Genomic DNA, 22,381 nt, shown 5'->3' on the forward strand with positions numbered 1-22,381 from the left:
CTGCCCCAGTGGTCTGGGATGCTTATAGGAACCCACACAGAGCTAGTACTTTCAGCTTGTTTCCTCTTTTAAAAAATGCCATTATTTTCTCCACCTCAAATAACTTCTTTTTCTAAAATCTTTATGTAGTACTGATGCAAAGTGACTCAAACTATGGAATTAAATATCAATAAACTCAAGGAGATAAACAGCACACACAACTACAAGTTATATCACCCTGATGGGCCATTATGTAGGAATCAGCAAGCTTTAAAAATCAGAGTTTAGACAAAATAATTTGCACTGCCCAGTAACTTATAAAAAAGCCGAATGTTTTATTTCACAAACTTCCTTCTCAAGTTATGCCTCAATGATTTTCACTTACTCAGTAGCACCACGGAGCCATGGAAATATTCTCTCCAGGTGCACACAGCTCACCAGACTTTTTGTTCACAAAATATTGATTTCAGGATTAGATATTCCATCAGATAAGAACTCAAGGTCTGAGTTTTAAACTTTTCACTCTGGGTTGCATTTATTGTTGAAAAAAATCTTTGAAAATTATCTATTGCTATTAATAAAATATAATGTTTTACCTGGAGATTATACTTGCTCCCAAATCCCTATTGCTCACAAGAGGCTAGTAGTCTATCTAATTTATGATTACATTGAAATACTTAAACTTCATTATGTGATCACACCTGAAAAGTAAGGTTGGAAGTTGTCAGGAGCATTAATGTGTGCCTCCTTAAGAAATGCACACTGATATCTTTTGGACTACATTTAATTATTGTCTTCCCCTGCCCGCCCCCCCAAATGGATGCTTATAAAAGGATGAATTTTCTAAATTTGGTTTATAGTGTCCAACACAATTTAAATGGCAATGTGAGAGACTTAAATTATGCTAGGTTCTGCATAGAGTCTCTCCACTAATTAGAAACTTTGAAATACTTGATTTTATTTTTAAGTTCCTCCATTATTAGGTTGACAAACCTTTATAGACACAGGTGATTTTTAAAATTGTAATACATTAAACCTTTAACAAGGTGATTCTGAGTTATCTTAAACACTGCAGTATTGCTTTTAAATTTAGAAAGATTTCAACTTAAAAATCTAAACTCCCATGCTTAGGATTTTATAATGTAAAATAGTAATATGAAATCAATTATATTTTCTGTGATTCTAAACGCTGTAAGAAAATTCTGTAGAAAATTCTGACATGTCCTTATTCACAGAGTGGAAATACACATTTACTTCAACTATGCAAGCCACTCTACGGTGCTTACCACCAGCATCAAATTTAAACCTACATAACCTGAAGGGCTGGCTTCCTGAAGCAAATTCTTGGAGCTGCTATTTCCATTTTCTTTGTGATTTAGAACTGGAACTACTGGCTGGGATGACCCTTGATTATAATACTGATGGTACATATAAACCCTATTAATAATTGCCAGTTACTGCATTGCAAAAAGATGGAAGTGGTGATTTTGATCATGTTCCTTAAAATTGAAATCTAAAAAACTGGTGCCTGATGGCTCTGGCTCCTTGTGATATTATTTCTGTTGTCCTGAAGTTCTGTGATTGATTTTTCCCAGCCTGCAACTCTAAAGGTCTTTGAACTTGATGGAATTCCTCATTCTTTCTTTTTTTAAGAGTAAAGGGTTTGTTTACTGATTTATTTTATTTTTCATTTATTAAATTGATTGGGGTGACATCGGTCAACATAACCATACTGTATGAATTGGTAGGTGTGTTGTTGTTTTCCTTCATAACTAAGGGTAGTTGATGGAACACTGCTCAACATACCCCTTCAAAGAGCAGATTGAGAATGATGATGTATTATCTTTGAGGAGCTAGTACTATTCAATCTGGAAACCAAGACTTATTCAGTTGCAATGGTGGAAATAGCTAAGGAACATAAATCATTGGCTTGAACTTCTTTATTGGTATTTTTATATTTGCTCATACTATCAGACAAAACCCACAAAAGGCACATCTCTCTATTCCACTGGCATAAAGTCATAACATCTAATGGAAGTGAAAAGGTGTGTCACTTTCCCCAGATGCAGCTTAGAAAATTCTGACATGTCCTTATTCACAGAGAGGAAATAAACATTTACTTCAACTATGCAAGCCACTCTAGGGAATTTAGACTCTAAGGCTAATTTAGACTCTATGGCTTTGTACTGTAACATAAATTTTATTCCATCTGGTTCTTTATATAATTAAGCTTATCCTCCATAATTGTCACCTGCATGTCTTTTCCTATTTATTTCAGTTACATTTCTATGTCTATTACTCCTAAGTGTCTTTACTTGATGAGTCTAGTTATAGACACTGAGTATTTATTACATTACACTTTGTGTTTCTCTCAATATAAATTATTAAAGAAAAACCGATAGGATAAGTTTTCTGCTGAATTTTGCCTTTCTATTACTAAGCTCAACACTTACAACATGTACACTCATCACATCATAAATGAATTACCATTTTGAATCAAAGTATTCCATTTCCATTGCACTATACTGTATGGATTAATCTATACTTTAAGCAAAAGACTAACTGGCCATCTATCATGTGGCATATTACCCTGAAAAGACCAATGTCCGTCTCACATTGCAGTTTAAGTTGTTTAGAAATTGTGATTCTCTGTCCCTCATTTTCTCTAGAAGCCATATTCATTAATACTTCCAAACTATTTAGGTAGTATCCTAAGCACAAATTGTAGCCATTGGCTGACAAATATGCATATAATTTTGATTAGTTATATTGATCATACCTCATTTCTAGAAAGTTGAACACAGTTTGTAGGGGAAAACAAACAAATAAAAAAGAGTAAAATTTGTTTCTTCATCTACAAGATTTCAAAATGGAAAGTCAACCATTACAGTTTGTCATAGTTTGGAATATAAAATAATGTATGTATGGTTTAAAAAAAATGGTGAAATTACTTCCTCAAATAAAATCTTTTTTTTTATTTATTCTAACCCTGGCCAGGTGGCTCAGTTGGCTAGAGCATCATCCTGTACACCAAAAGGCTGCAGGTTTGATTCCCAGTCAGAGCACATAACTAAATTGCATCCTCTCTTAGGGTGCATTCGGGAGGCAGCCAACTGATGTTTATCTCTCTCTTTCCTTTCCTCTCTCTCTAAAAAGCAATAAAAAAACTTATCCTTGGATGAGGATATTTTTTAAATCCCTTTTATTCTATACAAAAGTAACTAGATGGAAAACAATGCATTGTTTTACATTGAAACATGACCTTTCATCTACTAAAGTGATTTACAAAATATGGTTTATAAAGCATCTGAGTCGTCCATTATGATTAGAGTATTTTTAAAAAATCCACAAGCATATTAATAAAGGATACTCATGGGCTCATTTAATAAATGAATTTACAAGGTTGTTGACATGTATCTACATAATAATACTTCTTTAAATCTATCAGCAAGTTTTAGCAGAGTATGAGAGCAAGCTTTGACTAGGAGGAATGGCCTGTTGCTGCAATCAGCTGTAGGTTAAGGACTTTGGATCTGAATATACTAGTACATTGACTACACCGATTTGTTAAAGTGCTTAGGGTCCATGGTGTTTTGAATCACCCATTAACATATCAGCCATAATATATTTTGGTTTATGTTGAATATTTCTAAAATGCAAAGTTTCACTCCTGGTAATTTTGTCGAGGTGCATGTGTGTTAAGTGTGTTAGGAAATAGTTGAAACATTTAGTCTTAAACACAAACCAATACAAAATCTTTATGGAACTGCTAATTTGTTTCATAGTGTTTAGGTCCTGGTCCGTATTGTCATATAGTCTTGAGCAATGGGTTAACTTTGGCCATTTAAATAGTAAATATCTGTCTGTACTATTTTTCCCTTTCATACTGATATTGAGTGTCTTCTGTGTCTGATTTGAATATAGAAAATGCCAAGAAACCAACACTGTCTTCTTCAAATTTTCATCCAACCAGTGTAAAACTTAGTCCCTTGCACATGGTACAAATTAAATATATGTTACTTAATGCAGTAAAAAGCAAAAGAAGTGACTTATAACCAATCTTTAAATAGTTGAACGAAGTTGATAGGTAATGTTTAAGTAGAGATAACTTTTTCGACCTGTGATATAACATAAGTTATGAAAAACTATCCAACTTGATATGTAGTATAGCAAAGTAGTATGAGCCCAAATTCTGAATCCATTTTCCCAGGTTCAAATCTTGGCTCTGCCACTTATTGTTCCCAAGTGCACTAGATAGTTCTTTTATTTCTCAAATTCCTCAAGTGCACAGTGAAGCCAGCAATAGTATCTACCTTACAGGGCTGTTGTCAAGATACCTGAATTTATATGTAAAACACTTAGTGCCTGCACATAATCATTGTTTTGTGGTAACTACTATTATTAGATATAGTAGACATTATTATGTTTTATGGCTCAACATTATGATTTATTAAAGTTCTTTATTCCCTGTCACTTCTGGAATAAATCACTATATGCAATTTCTGAAATTCTGATTTCTGACCTTTTTATTTGTACTTCTGTTAGTCGGTTTACATATTGGCAAAGTGGGAATTTTACTTGTAGCCTATTTCAGACATTTTATATAGTAAGGGATAATGAAATATATAAGACACTTTCCAAATAAAGAAATATGTGTCTCCCAGTTAATCAGTAGAGAATTGCACTTAAAGATGTGTAACATCATTCATCAAAGTATCATAAAATTGCCTTATGGACAAGTATGATTCTATTTAAGAGCCAGAGGAAATGAGATCTGAAATTACTTTTTGAAAAGGTCAAAAGCCAGAAAACTAATAACAAAATTGAGGTTTCTGAATTCCTACCAGAGCAACCCAATCACTAAGCCTACCTGAGTCTTCCCAAGTCATCCTAATGACCTAGATGGGGAACAGTTAATTTTCCGCATGAGTGCATTGGACATAGGGACTCTTACTCCATCACTCCCTTTGCCTCCTCACTATATTTCCCACGCTGATTTCCAAAAAGCATGTGCCTCTCTTTGATGGGAAAAGTCCTTTAAAACTGAGATAAGCTGAACAACTTTTGCCAGTGTACAATGGAATTGTCCAGGTTCTTGCGCAGACACATGTCTGGTTAGTAAAACTGCTAACAGATAGTTACTGACCATGCATTATGTGTTGGTTGCTATGCCAGATGAAAAGAAACAATGAAAGATGAAATGTGCTTCATCACTCTCTTGTAGCAAACATCTCCAACAGTAGACCTGTTTTGATATGCCAAGGAGTTAATAGTCTTGGAAAGCCTCCACTGATATTTCACCTTTTATATCAGCCCACCAAATGTTGAACACAAAGTTGGAATCTGCTGACTTGGCCCAATATACAGAAACAGAGTCGATTACATATGCTCACCTTTGGTTGCCCTAAGTTTCCCTTCCCTTATTCACACAAGCATCCCCAAACCCTATCCATCTCCTCTGTTGGGCATCCATGATGGACCCCTCTTTCTTTGTACTTCTATTTCAAACAAGGGACTGACATATCTTTTTTTTTTCACTTACCTCAAACTTTCCCACAATGTTATCTTCACTTGCTGTTCTTAATGACATACCCTACACCCCCTTACAAGACTTTAGCTCCCCTCTTTGGAAGCTACTATTGGTTCCACTTTTTTTGTCTCAGTTTGGTTTCACATTGAGTTTCCATGTGTTTAATATCATTATCTATATTTTCTATGATCTTAAACAAAGGAAAACTGGAGTCAATCAATACAGAAGCAGGTGTTTTCCAGTTTGAGATTTCTAGAAATCTAGAAATATTTAAGGCTGGGCTCATGGACCCCTAGATGACTTCTAAATAGATGAGAAATGTGATGTAGGTTATGAACTCTCATGAAATTGGATGCAAAAACTGTGTGTGTGTGTGTGTGTGTGTGTGTGTATGTGTATGTGTGGGTGTGTGTAGTTATACATATATGTGTGTGTGTGTGTGTATAGTTATACATATATATGTGTGTGTGTGTGTACAAATATGTATAAATATACTATAGTGAGGTATATCTCATTTTTCAGAAAGCATGGCTTTACTCAGATTCTGAACAAGAACTGAGACTCAAAGAAGGAACAAAACTTTTAAAAATTATAATGTGAGGAAACAGGTAAATGTTTATGGAAAGAGAAAGAGAAATTATTCTAATAAAGAGGAAAGACTTTAAAAGTGAAAAGTATATAATATTGATAATACAAACTCACAGGGCCAATCAGAGAGGTACGCACTAGAGGAGCTGGAAACAGTTGCACGAGTGGAGAAGTATTCAAGGATACCATTTCTATTCAAGGATACCATTTCTATTCATCACGAGTACAGAGGGATGTTTTGAAAAAGGATACACATAACAATGCTAATAGCTTTCACCTTTATGATCACTGACTACATAACCAGTCCTGTGCAAAGCATTTTGCGTTGATTATTTACTACTCACTGCAACTTTATGAACCAGACGCTAGAATGCATTTCACTACCCCATCCTATCTAATAAAAGAGTAATACGCAAATTAACCATCACTCCAGTACACCCACCAGCGACGCCCACCAGCCAATCAGAGTGAGTATGAAAATTAACCCTAACCAAGATGGCTGCAGCCACAGAGAGCAGGAGGGAGGCTTGGGTTTCCCTGGAAATGGAGGAAGCCAAGCTTTTCACACACCCTGGCGGGCCCAGGCCTCCACTCAAGGGTACAAAGTTTCAATTATAGAAGGTAAATAAATTGCAATAGAAATGGCGGCAGCCACGGAGCTGGAAGAGCAGGAGGCTAGAGCGATGGAGGAAGCCAAGCTTCTGCAGCCCTAGCCTGTCTTGGCCTCCACTTAAGGCTACAAAGTTTCAATTATAGAAGATACATAAATTCCAACAGAAATGGCTGCCGCCACGGAGTGAGCAGAAGGCTTGGCTCCACTCCAGGCTAAAAAGGTTCAATTGTAGAAGGAAAATAAATTCCAGATACCAGGGCCTCCACTTGGGTCGCTGGGGGGCGTGGCTGGTCTGCAAACCACCACAGGCCCCTTGCCTGGCTGCCCCATGCCCAAGGGAACCCCCACCCTGATCCAGGACACCCTTCAGGGCAAACCAGCTGGCCCCCACCCATGCACCAGGCCTCTATCCTATCTAATAAAAGAGTAATATGCAGATTGACCATCACTCCAACACACAAGATGGCTGCTTCCCATGTGGTCAAAGATCCTGCCCCCATGTGGACACAAGATGGCTACCACAAAATGGCCAGCAAAGGGGGGCAGTTGGGAGGGACCAGGCCTGAAAGAGAGGGCAGATGGGCGATCAGGCAAGCAGGGGAGGGCAGTTGGGAGGCACCAGGCCTGCAAGGGAGGGCAGTTGAGAGGGACCAGGCCTGCAAGGGAGGGCAGTTGGGGGTGATCAACCTTGCAGGGGAGGGCAGTTAGGGATGACCAGGCTAGCAGAGGAGGGAATTTGGGGGCAAACAGGCTGGCAGGGGAGCAGTTAGACATCAATCAGGCAGGCATGGGAGTGGTTAGGGGGTGATCAGGCTGGCAGGCAGAAGGGGTTAAGGGCAATCAGGAAGGCAGACAGACGAGCAGTTGGGAGCCAGCAATCCTGGATTGTTAGGGTCCCTAACCCTAACCCTAACCCCTAACCCTAACCCTAACCCTAAAAGGGATGTCCGGCTGCCCTTTTAGGCCTGATCCCAAGTGCTCGCTTGTCTGCCTTCCTGGTGGGATCGGGCCTAAAAGGGCAGCTGGACATCACTCGAGAGGTCCCAGATTGGAGAGGGTGCAGGCTGGGCTAAGGGACAGCACCCCCCCTTGCACGAATTTCGTGCACCGGGCCTTTAGTTTTACCTATAAGAAAACTGATGCTTAATGTGGATAAGTAACTTTATACTAATCATGAACCTAGTAAGTGATTGAGCCAAGATGTAAACCTTAACCATTAAATACTGACTAACCAGTACTAGCTGCAGCAGATGACTTATTCTGAGATGAAAACAGAAATGAGATTCTGAATAAAAAGGAATAAATTGGCACTTGTAAAAAAAACCCCTATGGATCTCTCCTTCAAATTTAGATGTAGTTTGCTAATAGGAGACCGCGTTCTCAGTGATTTCTTGGTCTTCTACAACTACTAAAAGCTCCTTTTACAACTGATTTCAAATATAAAAAACTATCATTTAATAATCTATTTTAATCCTTTTTCCATTTCAGATGACAAAAATGGTTCTTCAACAATGAAGATTTAAAAAAAAAATTTTTTTTTATTGTCTAAAGTTTTACATATGTCTCCTTTTTCCCCAATTGACCCCCCCACCACCACCGGCAGCCATTCCCACCCCGGGCAAGCCCCCGCTCCAGTGTCTATGTCCATTGGTTATGCTAATATGCATGCATACAAGTCCTTTGGTTGCAATGAAGATTTTTGCTAGCTATTGTCTTCTTTAACATACAGTTGTTTTATAAGAAACCTTTATTAACGTGCCTATTAAAGTTCTGATAAAAGATGAAAAATGCTGCAATTTATTTTAAGTAAAAGTAGATATTAACATTATTCACCTTGTCTTTTACTAAATAATATAAAGTTCCTTTCTTTTCTCATATTTAGTGGAATGAATTGGAGACAAGTTACTGACCTTTCAAAAAGAATCTCACTAAGACATTGAATCAGAAAGCAAATTAAATAAGGAAGCAATTACTACTGGCTTTGGACTTTTATTAATGAGAATGGAATGTGCAGCTGCCATAAATGTAGTTGGAGTTGAAATGAGGAATTTGTACTCCTGGTGAGTCTACAGAATTCTTGTGTGTTGGGTGAAGTGGAAGCTATCCTGACACTCATATAAGGAAGTCTTTAAGAAATAAACCATCTGGTTGAATGCCTAAATACGAAATACTTTTAAAATGAATCTGATCAAAGTTTTGATCATATAGTGTTCCAGATCATTGTAAATAACTGTATCTTCCTGTAATAAACAAACAAAAAAATAACCCCAGATGTTTTACTGTAGAAGGCAACTTCATTTTACATATTATTATTTCTAGAAAATTACATGCTATTGACTAAAAGCATTCTCCTGCAGGAAATCATTTTGGGATTTTTTCAACCAGCCACCAGCTCAATGCACTGCAAATGTGAAGTCACTTTTAGCTTTACCTAAACCAAATGAACATACCCATTAACAAAAATTAGTAGGTAATGATGAGATTTGTATGCTTAAAAAATTTGCTGTAAAATCTCTCAGGGGAAGGAAAAGGCATAATTATCTTTTGATTTGAATAGGTTATGTACATATATAGTCAATTTTGCTTGGTTCTTTTTAAGATTGTTAATATAATTGATGATGATGGTGATGATGCTATAAATGAATATAGTTGTTGGTTCAAAAACTCAGTAGTTCCCCAGGTGAAAAATGAAATTGGCCCAGGTACAGGAAGGGCAATACCAAGATATATGATCACAGGACTCAAGCTTTTATCCATGAAGTCTCTTTCTGTCTTACTTTTACTACCGCTTATCCCTTATCAATATTCATTTATATATCAGTTCACATACACATTCATATATACATACACAATTAATTCATCCATTAATTAAAAATACTGTCAAAACAGAAAATGAATTCAAAATCTTTTTTTGTGTCATCCAACACAATATGTAATTTCCCAGAAATTACAGTCCAGGTGATTTGTTAAGGAATTACTCCAAGGGAAAACTGGTAAGGGGTGGATAAAATAAGATGGAGAAAGGAAGAAAGCTACCAAGCAAGGAATTTTAGGCAAAGTACCAGACTCATCTTGCCTAAAACAATGACCTGGTCTGGGGGACACAATCCATGTCAGCTTTCCCAAGGCTCCGAAAACCCTATTGCTTTGTTTGAGAGGCAACTGCATTCCTTATTGGTAATACTTTTAGGTCTCTTTCAGAATCTTCTGCGCAGGAAAACTCAACCATTCCATATGCTGCTATTGCTAGAATGAGCATAAATTCATTACTTTTTCTGTCAAAATCCACACACGCCCCCTCAAGGAGTAACAATGTTAGCAAGAAAGACATTGCTTTTCATCAAACAAATTAATACAAAATTCAAAAAGCAGTAAGAGAGGTTCCACTCTAGCTAATTATTTACTACAAAAAGAAAGATCTGGTGCCACTAACCTGGTTTTACCCTACATATAGGCAAACAATAAACTATTTTAACATATTATTAGTTTTGTATTGTATATCATCATTTAAATGTGCCTTTTAATAGAAAATTATGTTATGTTTACCTGCCAATAATTACTGATACATGTGGATTCAAATATTAAAAGATGTAAATATATAAAATCAATATAAATCACAATTCATAACCTGCTGTAAAAAAATTAGATTGAAAGCCAGAATCCTTTGTTGGCAGCAAGGTTTTGTTATTTGTTTTGTAAGATAAAGAGAGTAAGTATAAGTTAATTGGAGAACACTTGAAAGCCTTTATTTAACCCAACTTCCTAACATAACACATACTTTTGTCTTAGTTGACATTCAGAAAAGATGATATTATGGATCAGTTTCTGCCATTTGAGTCAAAACATATATCACAATAAGTCAACTTCAATTATTTGAGAAAAGTATTGAAAGATTGATTGGAATTATTGTGTGATGAATTTAAAACATCCTGGATTAATGACTTGGAGGCTTCTATTTTATATAATAGGTGATACCAAGGGTATAGAAGTGCTATGATTGTACTAATATTTCTGAAAATAACTGAGTTTTCAGTGAAAATTGAACTGCATAGGAGATTGAAATGAAGCATGAAAACAAATTAGGAGTCTATTCAATAGGTCATGTGTTGGTAATGAAATCATGGATCAGGCAGTAGCCCTGGCCATGAGGAAGAGGGATAAATTAATTTCCTTATGATTTCATTTTGCAAATCTTTTCTTTATTAATTTTCTGGAAACTTCTTGTGAGAAGAAAAAAAATCCCTAGTTTTCAAGTTCTAGAACATCTGAAAGTTTGGTATGTTTCAACAGAATAGGAGACATAGTGTTCTTGTAATCTCAAACAATCCATTGCCTGACACAAGATTGGTGCTCAATAAGTATGATTCTTAATGAATAAATACATGGATGAATGAATTACAAAACATGAATTAGAGTCTAATTTCATGTGACTTCATGCCAGGCTCTTAACTATTCTGGGTTTTATATTTCTACTCTATAAAAGGAGAGAAGAAAAATAATATATTTATCACAGACATCTTCTTGAACTAGTAAAATAATTTTCTAAAGTATAAAAAAGTTTAAAATATTTATCATAACTATAATATATTAGTTGCAGTAATGTTTTGCTTATAATATTTTATATAAAAAGTTATTTCATTTGATATATCTTGTATGCTTTTTATAAGGTGCTGTATATGTTTATTTATAGAACAAAATGCTGTGCCAATGTAAGTCAGAAGTGGAAATTAAACTTGAGAAATTTCACAATGTAAAAGAATTAAATATTCCCATTTTATATACATAAAAATATACTTTATGAGTATTTTGCCCAATTTCAAACCTACATGATTTTTATCTTTTATATTTTAATCCTGGAAAGTAACTTGATATACCCAGAAGCTGGAAGTATTAATTAATTAAGTAAATTAATTGCATTTTTAAAATTCATTACCATTTTATTGTGGCTTTTTACAAAGTCAATTAACCTGTTTGTATCTCAGTTTTGTTTACTTTAAAAGGGAAATACTCATTGAGTTAATTGTGACTTAACACAAAGAGGGGGGATCAAACCACAAGGATTTTAGAATTTCTCACAGATAGCAAAGTGTTATATAAGTAAGAACAATAAATTCAGTACAAGAACTGATGAAATATGAATTCCTATTTCAAAAAAGAACACTCAACAGAATTAATAAGAAACTCTATTGGACCTTCCTAAATACCATCTAGCTCTCTAAAAGCACATCATTTCTTAAGGGAAAAGTAATCAGAAACATTCTAGGTTCCTCTTAAAATTGAGGAAAGCTAAAAAAAAAAAGTTAACACAATAAGAGAAATATAAAAAGACTTAAGAAATTTGGGTCAAACTTAAGTGTCACCAAATCTCCTATTTGTTAGGAACATAAAAGATGAAAATGTTCAGATTTTATTTAACTTAAAATAAAAATAACCCTGCTTTCCCACTTGGAATCTTCACTATTTTATTCTCTATCATCTTAGGGAATAACAGAATCTCAGAATTGGAAGGGGCATTAAGGTCACCCATTCTGGTGCTGCCATTAATGGCTTAGTCCCCTTCACTGTATTTCACTCAAATGTTGGCTTATTTTCCTATCTACTTCACCACACAGAGTACATCCATTTAGAAAAACTCTTACTGGCAAGCTGTTGCTTATGTTAACCCAAATTTACTTCCTACAAATGTTTTGCATCCTGGATTTAAATAAAGCAAGAACAAAAGAAAGCACAACAGCAGTGACATAGCATAATGCTAGATGGTGGATCTGTATCCTTATGTCATGTACACAAACACACAGTGAGGAAGAAAAAATGAAGAATCCCTCATGGGGGTAATTGCCTTCTGTGCCTTCTAAGTCCAACTGTAAGAGACTTCATAATTAAAAATAAAACGGTGTCAGCAAAGAGACAGACATTTAGTATGTGGTTCTAGGAAACAGTTCACTTAGTCAAGTAGAAGGAAAGTATCCTTCCCAGTATGTGACATATAGATGGAAAATAAGCAGACACTTAACAAACTCTATGTTTAAATTTCTACTGTTTTATCTCTACTTCTACAATAATTTCAATGTCATAGCCATAGAGCTTTCCCAAGAGAACACAGTGGCATTTGAAATGATTTTTAAAAATCTGTTCTTCTGGACTAAGGCTCTCTTAGGCCCAACCTCATGATGTAAAGCAAATATCAACTAATAACTTAGAATCCAGGAGCAAATAGCATCAGAGAAACACATGGGAAAGCATGGAAAGAGGTAGTAAGTTACTAGGATCTGAATTCCAGAGAAACTGCCAAATGCAAATAGTGGTTACAGTTTTCAGGAGATTAGACAACTTGGCATGTTCCCCAGGCAGATACTCTTGCATCCTGGGAAAAGTGTTATGCAGAAGCTGAGTAGAGATGCAGATTCTTATTCACATGATTAACTGAGGGAGTGCTCTCTGGAGAAGGGGAGATGAGGTAAAGGGAAGAGGAAGGAAAATACTTAAGATTGGCCTCAGCCAGATCCAGGGGGGACTGAGTACAAATTACCCCAAAGAGTTAGATCATTAGGCAAGGAGGCTGCTGTTCGTTGCCCTGAGTCAGGCCGTTATTAGCTTAGGACTACGCTGAGGTACACTGGGGGTTGAATTTACATCCTAGGCAAAACAGAGATATTTCTGACAAATTCAGAGGTATAGTAGCTCAGGAGGAATGAAGTGAATTCCAGCTGAAATGCAAGGTTGATAGTTTCGTTCTCAGTACTTGCGATTAGGGTCCATCGGAAGTGAACAGTGTCTACACATGTTCTTCAAATACACACAATATCAGAGATGTGAAATACTGTGTGAAAGCCACACTGAGCCAAGAAATTTTGGAAATCTTTTAACTTAGCATTATTTTATATAATAAAGAGGTAATATGCAAATTGACCCTCACACCCTCACAAGATGGCTGCCTATGACCAGGCTGGCAGAGGGGTCAGTGAGGGATGACCAAACGACTGAACAAGCAGGCTGTGTTGGGTGACCAGGCTGGTAAGGAGAACAGTTGGGGGCGTCCAGGCCGGCAGGGGCGGCAGTAAGAGGCGACCAGGCTGGAAGTGGGGGCAGTTAGGGGTGACCAGGCCAGCAGGGGAAAAGTTGAGGGGCACTAGGCTGGCAGGTAGGGGCAGTGAGGGGCAACTAGGCTGGCAGGGGGTCAGTTGGGGGCAACCAGGCTGACAGAGGGAGGCAGTAAGGGGCGACCAGACCAGTAGAGGGGGGCAGTTGGGGGCAACCAGGCCGGCAGAAAGGGGCAGTTGGGGGGCTACCAGGCCAGCAGGAGGGGCAGTAAGAGGTGACCAGGCCAGCAGTGGGGGCGGTTAGGGGTGACCAGGCTGGCAGGAGGGTAGTTGGGGGTGATTAGGCTGGCAGGGGGGGCAGTGAGGGGATGATTAGGCTGGCGGGGGGGGGCAGTTGGGGATGATTAGGCTGGCAGAGGGAGCAGTTGAGGACTAGGCCGGCGGAGGGGGAAGTTGGGGGCAACCAGGCTGGCAGAGGGGAGCAGTTGGGGGCAACCAGGCCAGCAGGGGTGGCAGTTGGGGGCGATTAGACTGGCAGGGGTGGCAGTAAGGGGTGACCAGGCCAGCAGGATGGAAAGTTAGGAGTGACCAGGACAGCAGGGAAGGGACAGTTGGGGGTGACCAGGTAGGCAGGCAGGTGAGCAATTAGGAGCCAATGGTCCAGGATTGTAAGAGGGATGTCCTGGATTTGAGGGTGCAGGCTGGCTGAGAGCCCCCCCCCCCCATGCATGAATTTTATGCACTGGGCCTCTAGTATTTAATAAATACTTAACTACTTATTCTTTTTCTCAAACATTACCTAAAAACCTGAAGATCACACATATATTGGAAAAGTATCTCTTTGGTCTAGTGCTCTCTGAGATATGTCCTATTGCCTACTTTTTAATGCATTGGATGGAATTTTAGGTTAATGTGAACCCAAATCTTGTCATGGAATCATGTAGTACCAATTATTTTAAATTTTAAGTATGGAAAACATTAAAGCTGGAAGAGGTCAGGACGATTATTGTATCAGAAATAATTCAGTTGTGAAAATTACAGTTTATAGGAAGACAAATTCAACTGGCTTAAAAAATAAAAGGCAGTCATTGGTCCAGAGGCAGGTTGGGTTTTACATAGCAATCTACTCTATCAACATTATTTTTCTTTAATTCTGCCCTTGCCCTTATTGTGCTTTAGCTTTCTTCTCAAGGTGGTTTCTCTATTGACAACAGGCCCAAAATTGAGTTGCATTAAGCCCCATGTTCTCAAATGGAGCCTTAATTATAGTTTTGGCTCTCCCAGTCAATCAGGAAATGTCCGATGAACACAAGTTAGATAATTTACCTGATAGCCCTCTGCCATCCCCAAAAGGAAAGTGACCTTGCAATAACCAATCCAAATTTTGCCTAGTCTAACTTTCTTGTTCTGTTCCCCTTTCCCTATTAAAGTCTTTCATTTAGTACTAGTGGCCTGGTGCACGAAATCCGTGCACATTAAAAGGGAATTAATTAGAGGAAATATTTTAATATTGCCATTTGCCCTTTCTCTATAATAGAAGTGTCAGAGATGAAAAAAAAAAATTAGTAAAATGTATATGAAAATCTTCTTCCTGTCAGAGTCTGGGGCACACTGTGGGACCCAGAGTCAAGTCCCCACCCACCTATGCATGCTTTGAAATCGCATGAGATCCAGACCTGACTAGCCCCATCCCCATCAAGCCCCGCCAGGTGGGGGGGCACAGCCTCAGGTCCCCCCATCAAGCCCTGCTGGGTGGGGGTTGCAGGCTCAGGGCCCCCATCAAGCCCCGCCGGGCGGTGGGCACAGTCTCAGGTCCCCCGGCCTAGCACCAGGTGGGGAGCGCAGCCTCAGGTCCACCAGCGAATGCCAGGCGGGGGGCATGGCCTGAGGTCCCCCAGCCCAGCGCCGGGGTGGGAGGTATGGCCTGAGATCCCCCATCAAGTCCTGCTGGGCAGGCAGGAGGCTCAGCTCAGGTCCCCCACCCTGACCTGGCACCACACAGCCTCAGGTCCCTGCTGATCACTCATTATGGCTCATTATAGGAACTCCGCCTTTGCTGTGGGTACAGCCATCTTGTGTTACGGGAATCCAGCCTCCGCTGAGTGTGCCGCCATCTTGTGATGGCGTTACGGCGTGAGGGTCAATTTGCATATTACCTTTTTATTATATAGGATAGCTCTTTGGAGTTCCTTTCTATCTTCTCAATCGTATGCTGACCAATTTGTGAATTGTTGAATAAAGCTAATAAGACCTTTACTCAGTTGCAATTTTTTTAAATAGTAGCCAAAATATCTGATGCAATTCCTGGCCCTACCTGCATATACTACATATTCCAATAAATAGAGAGGGTAATTTTCCCTAAAATTTCAAGCAAAATGATAAATATTGATTCTTATTGGTCTGGCTTGGGCCTTATGCCCATACCTGTGGCCAGAAGAGATGAAATATACTGACTGAATTTGAAAGGATAACATGCCATGTCCCTGGAGCTGGTGGTGGGGTCAACTTCTTCAGAACTTTGTGAATTGACAAAGAGATGCCTAGCATTTTTGGCAAAGGGAAAAGAAAAATGTGGATGTGAGGGTGCAATCACATGTTTCCTACAATGATCTCATACACACTTGTGTTTATGGATAGAAATGCAGAGTCAAAGCAGAACAGACAATAAGAAAGACCCTCATCCTCTGACTCTCAGACCAGAGCTCTTTCTATCAGACCAGTTTTTGCACACTCACTCTGTTTAACTATTTTTAAGCCTTTCTAATAAAATACAGTAATTTTCCATTAGATTTATAACATTGTAGTAAGAAATGTATTTTTAGCTATAGTGTGTTACTCATTTTCTTGTGTTAATCACAATCCTTCATTACAATAATCTTTCAACAGAGTTTTGAAGAAATGTAGGCAGCTGACACTCATTGTCATAGAATCCAAACCAGTATTATAAAAAATGTTAAAGGGTTTTCTTTAAAATAATGAAAAATTAATAAAAAGTATGAATAATAAAATGGCAATAAATCATATCTATCAACAATTACTTTAAATGCAAATGGATTAAATGCTTCAATCAAGAGACATACAGTGACTGATTGGATAACAAAAGATTCTTACAAATGCTATCTATAAGAGACTCACTTCTGATTGAAAGATAAACGCAGGCTGAAAGTAAAGAGATAGAAAAAGATATTGCATGTAAATCAAGTCAAACCAAATCAAAACAAAATAAAAAAAAAACAGGGTAGCAATACTTATACTAGACAAAACAAACTTTAAAACAAAGGCTATACCAAGAGATAAAAAGGGACCCAACAACTCCACTGCTGGTATTCATCTGAAGAAACCCAAAATACTAAATTGAAAACACATGTGTATCCATGTGTTCATTGCAATATTATTTACAATAGCCAATAAATAGACTCAATCTAAGTATACATCAATAGTGAATGGATAAAGAAGTGGTGCCTATATACAATGGAATATGATTCAGCCATAAAAAAGAAGGAAATCTTGCCATCTGAAACAACATGAATAGACCTAGAGGGTGTTGTGCTGAATGAAATAAGTCAGACAGAAAAAGACAAATCGCAGATGATTTTACTTATATGAGGAACCTAAAAAGCAAAATAAGCAAACAAACAAAACAGACTCATAGATACAGAGAACATTTTGAAGTTTGCCAGATGGGAGAGGGTTTAGGGGAATGGGTGTAAAAGGTGAAGGGATTTAGAAGTACAAATTGGTAGTTACAGACTAGCCATGGGATGTAAAGTATGGTATAGGAAATCCTATCTGATAAAGAGGGAATATGGTAATTGACTGTCACGCCCTCAAAGATGGCAGCGCCCATAGCCACAAGATGGGGGCGCCCAATCTCCTCAGCCCTCAGCAGTTTTGGCCCTATCCCGCAGGCCAGGCTGAGGGACCCCACTGGTGCATGAATTCGTGCAACAGGCCTCTAGTATTACATAAGATTAAAAAGCAACATGTTTGTAGTCTCACATGCAACATATATTTAATAAGTAATATTATTACAAAGGTAAAATTTTAATGTATTATAGTTTCCCAAAGCAAACTAGTATATACTTATCAATTATACACTGAAAAGACTTCCAAAATATTTACTGATACTTCCCCACCAGTTCTGTATGCCACTTTTTCTTGGTTTTACATTAAATAGGTAATTTAGAGCTACAGGAAAAATTGGCTCAGTTATGATTTGGGAGTACTTGCTTATTATATAAAATAAAAATAAATAAGGCTTATTCTCCAACATATTATAACGACCACTTCTAAATCATAAAAAAAAAAAAGATCTTTCAAGTATGCTGAACTTTAGTTGGAAACGGCATATTAATGATTACATTTATAACGTCTGAGAAAAGTTGAAGAGAGCACTTTAAATTCACAGCTCCCTAATTCTTTCAATATTCTTAACAGCCCATTTATTCTTCTGTATCATAAGAATTCCATTAATACCAATACATTAAATTAGTTCAGTAAAATGTTTAAAGTATTTTAAAATAAAGGCTGGCTTCAACTTTTTAGAAGGACTGCATGTGGCAGTGAAAAAACAGAACAGAACTGATAATAGAATACTTCACATCGCACAAGCACCTTTAGTAACATTTTATAATTAGTAATTTCATTGTAACCTGCACTTCAGAAGATATCCAAAACCTTATTTTTAACTAACAAATAAAATGAGCCCAAATTACATAGTGAATTATTGAAACTTGTGGATATGAGAGGCAGTGTTTTGTGCATTCTTACTTAATCTAATACATTTAATCTTCAGAAAACCTTATGAGGTATGTACCATAATGATCATGTTCTTTATACTGATGAGGATACTGATATAAGAGGATGGAAATAATTTTCCCAAGTGTAAAAAGCAATCAAGAGATAGAGATAAGGAATGAACACAGGCAGTCTAATTCTAAAACCCGCTGTTTTCTAAACAGAGAGCTTCCACTATAAGGCTATCAGAGCCCAAAATTCTCATTATTCATGTGAGTATACTTAAGCCATATTTCCAGACTACGAGTCAATAATCTTACTATGATTGCAGACCTGTCAAAGTACTAAGCAGCGTAAGCCAATCTTTAGTATCCTAAGTATCTTTAATATCCTTAGGTTAAATTGAATATAAACTTTACAATATGGCAATGAGTAATAAAATGGGGAAAAGATCAGGATATGAAAGTGAAAGAGAGAAAGTGGTGAGAGAACACTAGAGACTTATTTTACTTCAAGATAGATATCCTTGTTTCCTGACTGTTTATTTACTAATATTAGCTAAAGTGAGTGTGACATTGTCCAGCTGGTAACCAGAGCACAATAAAATGAGGAGTTGCTACAGGGCCTCTGTGATGTTCAAAATTAGCCAATTCCAATTTATCAATTATCAATAGGAACACATTGGCTGTAATTTCTTAGAAAACTAGAGAAACTTTGTATAGAACACTTGAGAAAATTTTGAAAATTAAAAATCATTTCTTATGTGATCAAAAATGATAGTTGTTCTTTTTTGGTGGTATTCAAATGTCTACATAGCTAAAAACTTGAAATGATGAGCAATTGATGTGTTAAGTCTAGTGAATTGACTTCATCTGATTTTAATTTCTACATAGCACTATTATTATATAATAAAAGACAATGTGGGTTCATTAGAATTGTCAAGTTCTTGCTTAACATTTCAAACACAAGGACTAAAATGTTAGAGTTCACTGATGCCAATGTATAAGCTAAACTAGAGATGTACTTAAAGTGTGATTCATTTTTAAAAGCTTACTAATGGAACTGCAATGAAGTTTTAACAGAACAGAGAGATTTATTTATTTTTTTAGACTGGTTAAACTATTCTTAAAAATGGTGGATACAGGTAATTAAACATCTGTCAAAAGGCATAGAATGACAACAGCAAGAGTGAAACTTAAACTATGGACTTTAATTGATAATGATGTGTTCATTTGTAACAAATGAACTATGACAGTGTACTGGGATGCTGATGGCGGGGAAGGCTGTGCATCTATGGAAACGGAATATATGGGAAATCTCTGTACTTACTTCTCAATTTTGCCATGAACCAAAATTTCTCTTAAAATATAAAGCTTATTAATAAAAAAAGACTTTACTAATGAAATTGCAATGAAGCTTTAATTACATTTAGATTAGTGATTCTTTCTCTCTTCCAAGTACTAACCACATCCAACCCTGCTTAGCTTCCGAGATCAGTTGAGATCGGGCGCGATCAGGGTGGTATGGCCATAGACTAGATTAGTGATTCTTTCTCAATGCTTTTTTTTTTTATTTGTAAATTTGTCTCATAACATTTTAGAATTAGGAAAGACTTTCAGGATGCATCTAATTCAGTTTTTCTAGCCATTGCCACAGACCCTCTGAGCAAAAGCAGCTTGAGGAATTTAGGGCCAAATTTCACCCAAAGGGGCATCTCAAGGCACTGTGGTCTGGTTCCCCATCTACAGAGGGACAGATAACTCCCAGACGAGAGTTAGAGGCATTCCAGCTAGCCACTGGGCTGCCCTGGCTGTCAGCAGCTCAGGTCCCTTTTCACCGGGGGGATGTCTGGGACATGGAGTTTTACCCCGTATCCTAAGGGTAGGCTTATCAATGATCCCCGTGATGGCCAGTCACAGGGAGGACCAACCTACTCTGCTCAGTCAGATGGATGCCACTCCATGGCGATATCCTGGCATCCAGGTGCCACCTGGCTATACAGTTTTACCCAGTGTCCTGAGGGCAGACTTATCAGCTGTTGCAATGATGTACTTACTCCGCTCAGACAGGCGGACACTATGAAAATCCCAAGTGAGGCGTCCCTGCTTGCCTGCCTCTGAACTTAGCCAGTCTTACCAGAGCGCCTCCCCCCACCCCCCATCATATCTGTCCATACAAGAGGTACCTTATATCTCCGTGGCCTCAGATGCAAAACTCATACTACAACTCTAGTTTCCAATTGTTGGGCTAGTGACTTGTAGCCCTGCCTTTCATGCTCCCAAAAGCCCTGATCCCTTAGGATGCCTAGGAGAGCAGCCGCCCCTTGCTGTCTCTGAGGCTCTTATGGACGTTGGAGATAAAGGAAGGGTGGTTAAAGGAGTGTAGAAGTTGAGATTGGTCGCCCTGCCGATTTCAGGGACCTTAAAGAATATGCAGAAAAGGTGTTTTAGATGGGAGCCCTAAAGGGATCAGAAAAGATTCCTGGTGACCTGTGTTGGGCCAGCCAGACATAGGCAGCACCTGGGGCCCCGAGGGAAAGTCTAGTTGGCCTTCTCCAGGAAGATTAGAAACTGCCAGGTGACCCTTATGTTCCAAGCCCGGTGAGTTGAGGCTCTCATTGACCCAGCAAAAGGCCCTGCTCAGACCCTCAGAAAGCAATTCCAGTTGAAAAGCCAAAGTTAAAATGCAGCCACCCACTTTTTTTTTCCTGTCCTTAGTTATCTTGACCCTTATCTATACCCTAGGGCCGTGGTCAGCAAACTGCATCAGCTCGTGAGCCACATGCGGCTCTTTGGCCCCTTGAGTGTGTGGCTCTTCCACAAAATACCACGGCCTGGGCGAGTCTATTTTGAAGAAGTGGCGTTAGAAGAAGTTTAAGTGTAAAAAATTTGGCTCTCAAAAGAAATTTCAATCGTTGTACTGTTGATATTTGGCTCTGCTGACTAATGAGTTTGCAGACCACTGGCCTAGGGTCTCTCAACCATTAACCGTTAGCTCCACCTCCAGGATTTCAAAAAGCTCAAAGCAAGTCAGCCTGAACTTAACTCCAGACACAAAAGAAGGAAAAGAAAATGAAGAAGATCCTTCCAAGCCAAAGGGCAAAAATCTCCCTCTACTTCTCCAGGGAGACAGACAGAGAGAGAGAGGTGGGGGGGTGGGAAGGGAGAGAGAGAACCTTTTGGCTAGAGGGAAAGATGCAGGAGGAGAGAGAACACAGTCATGTCCTTCAGGCTAAGGTGGCGAGGACAACTGGCTCACCGGTGATGAAACAACCGGAGACACGCAGCACCAAATCTGTTGAAGGTTGCGGGACCGGCACCTGGTGTCTGATGGGTGGAGTCAGACCAGACCTGGATTTAGCAACCTTGGTACTTGAGCTCTGTCTAGAAAAGAATTCAGAGCCAAGGCTCAAACTGTAAGAAAACCTTTATTTGGAAAAATCACAGAGATAGAATAAGTAATTTGTGAAAGAAATGGCCTCAAGAAACAAGTTATAGAGGTAAAGGAGGGCCCTTGGAGCTTACTAGTAGAAGTGAGGAAGGTGCTGGGGAAGATTGGGAGGGGGAGGGGAGTGCTCCCAGGAAGGAGAGGGAGCTGGGTCCTCCCTCCTAAGGGTTTTAAGGGTGGAGATTTTAGGGGAGGTTCCAGGGGCAGATCTCAATGGAATATTCAAGAGCTTTCCAGGTGTGTCCTTTCAGGGTCTAGGTCTCCACTGATTGATTGGTCAGCACCAGGGCAGGGAGTTATTATCCAATGCAGCTGGTCCTGAGGTCGGCCCTGGGGTCACTTGTCTAGGTTTGCTGCTTTTCTGGGCTTGGAGCTGAAATAAAACTGAGGCACAGAAGTTATCTCTAGGGAGGAAAGGTCAGGGGGTCCAAACTGCATGGCCAGTGA

General features: G+C 38.5%; 2 long non-coding RNA genes across 2 annotated transcripts in view; both read right to left on the reverse strand.

Moving 5' to 3' along the window:
- LOC129152052 (uncharacterized) overlaps positions 1–21,768 on the reverse strand; it is a 52,140-nt gene extending 30,372 nt beyond the window's left edge. The window contains exon 1 of the long non-coding RNA XR_008558786.1: positions 21,746–21,768. This is a non-coding gene — a long non-coding RNA (uncharacterized LOC129152052). The remainder of the gene's footprint in view (positions 1–21,745) is intronic.
- The window catches only part of LOC129152051 (uncharacterized), a 96,695-nt gene that overhangs the window by 48,770 nt on the left and 25,544 nt on the right, over positions 1–22,381 (reverse strand). The gene's annotated exons all lie outside the window — the stretch shown is intronic.

Source organism: Eptesicus fuscus, chromosome 17 (assembly GCF_027574615.1).
Source record: "Eptesicus fuscus isolate TK198812 chromosome 17, DD_ASM_mEF_20220401, whole genome shotgun sequence".
Classification (NCBI taxonomy): domain Eukaryota; kingdom Metazoa; phylum Chordata; class Mammalia; order Chiroptera; family Vespertilionidae; genus Eptesicus; species Eptesicus fuscus.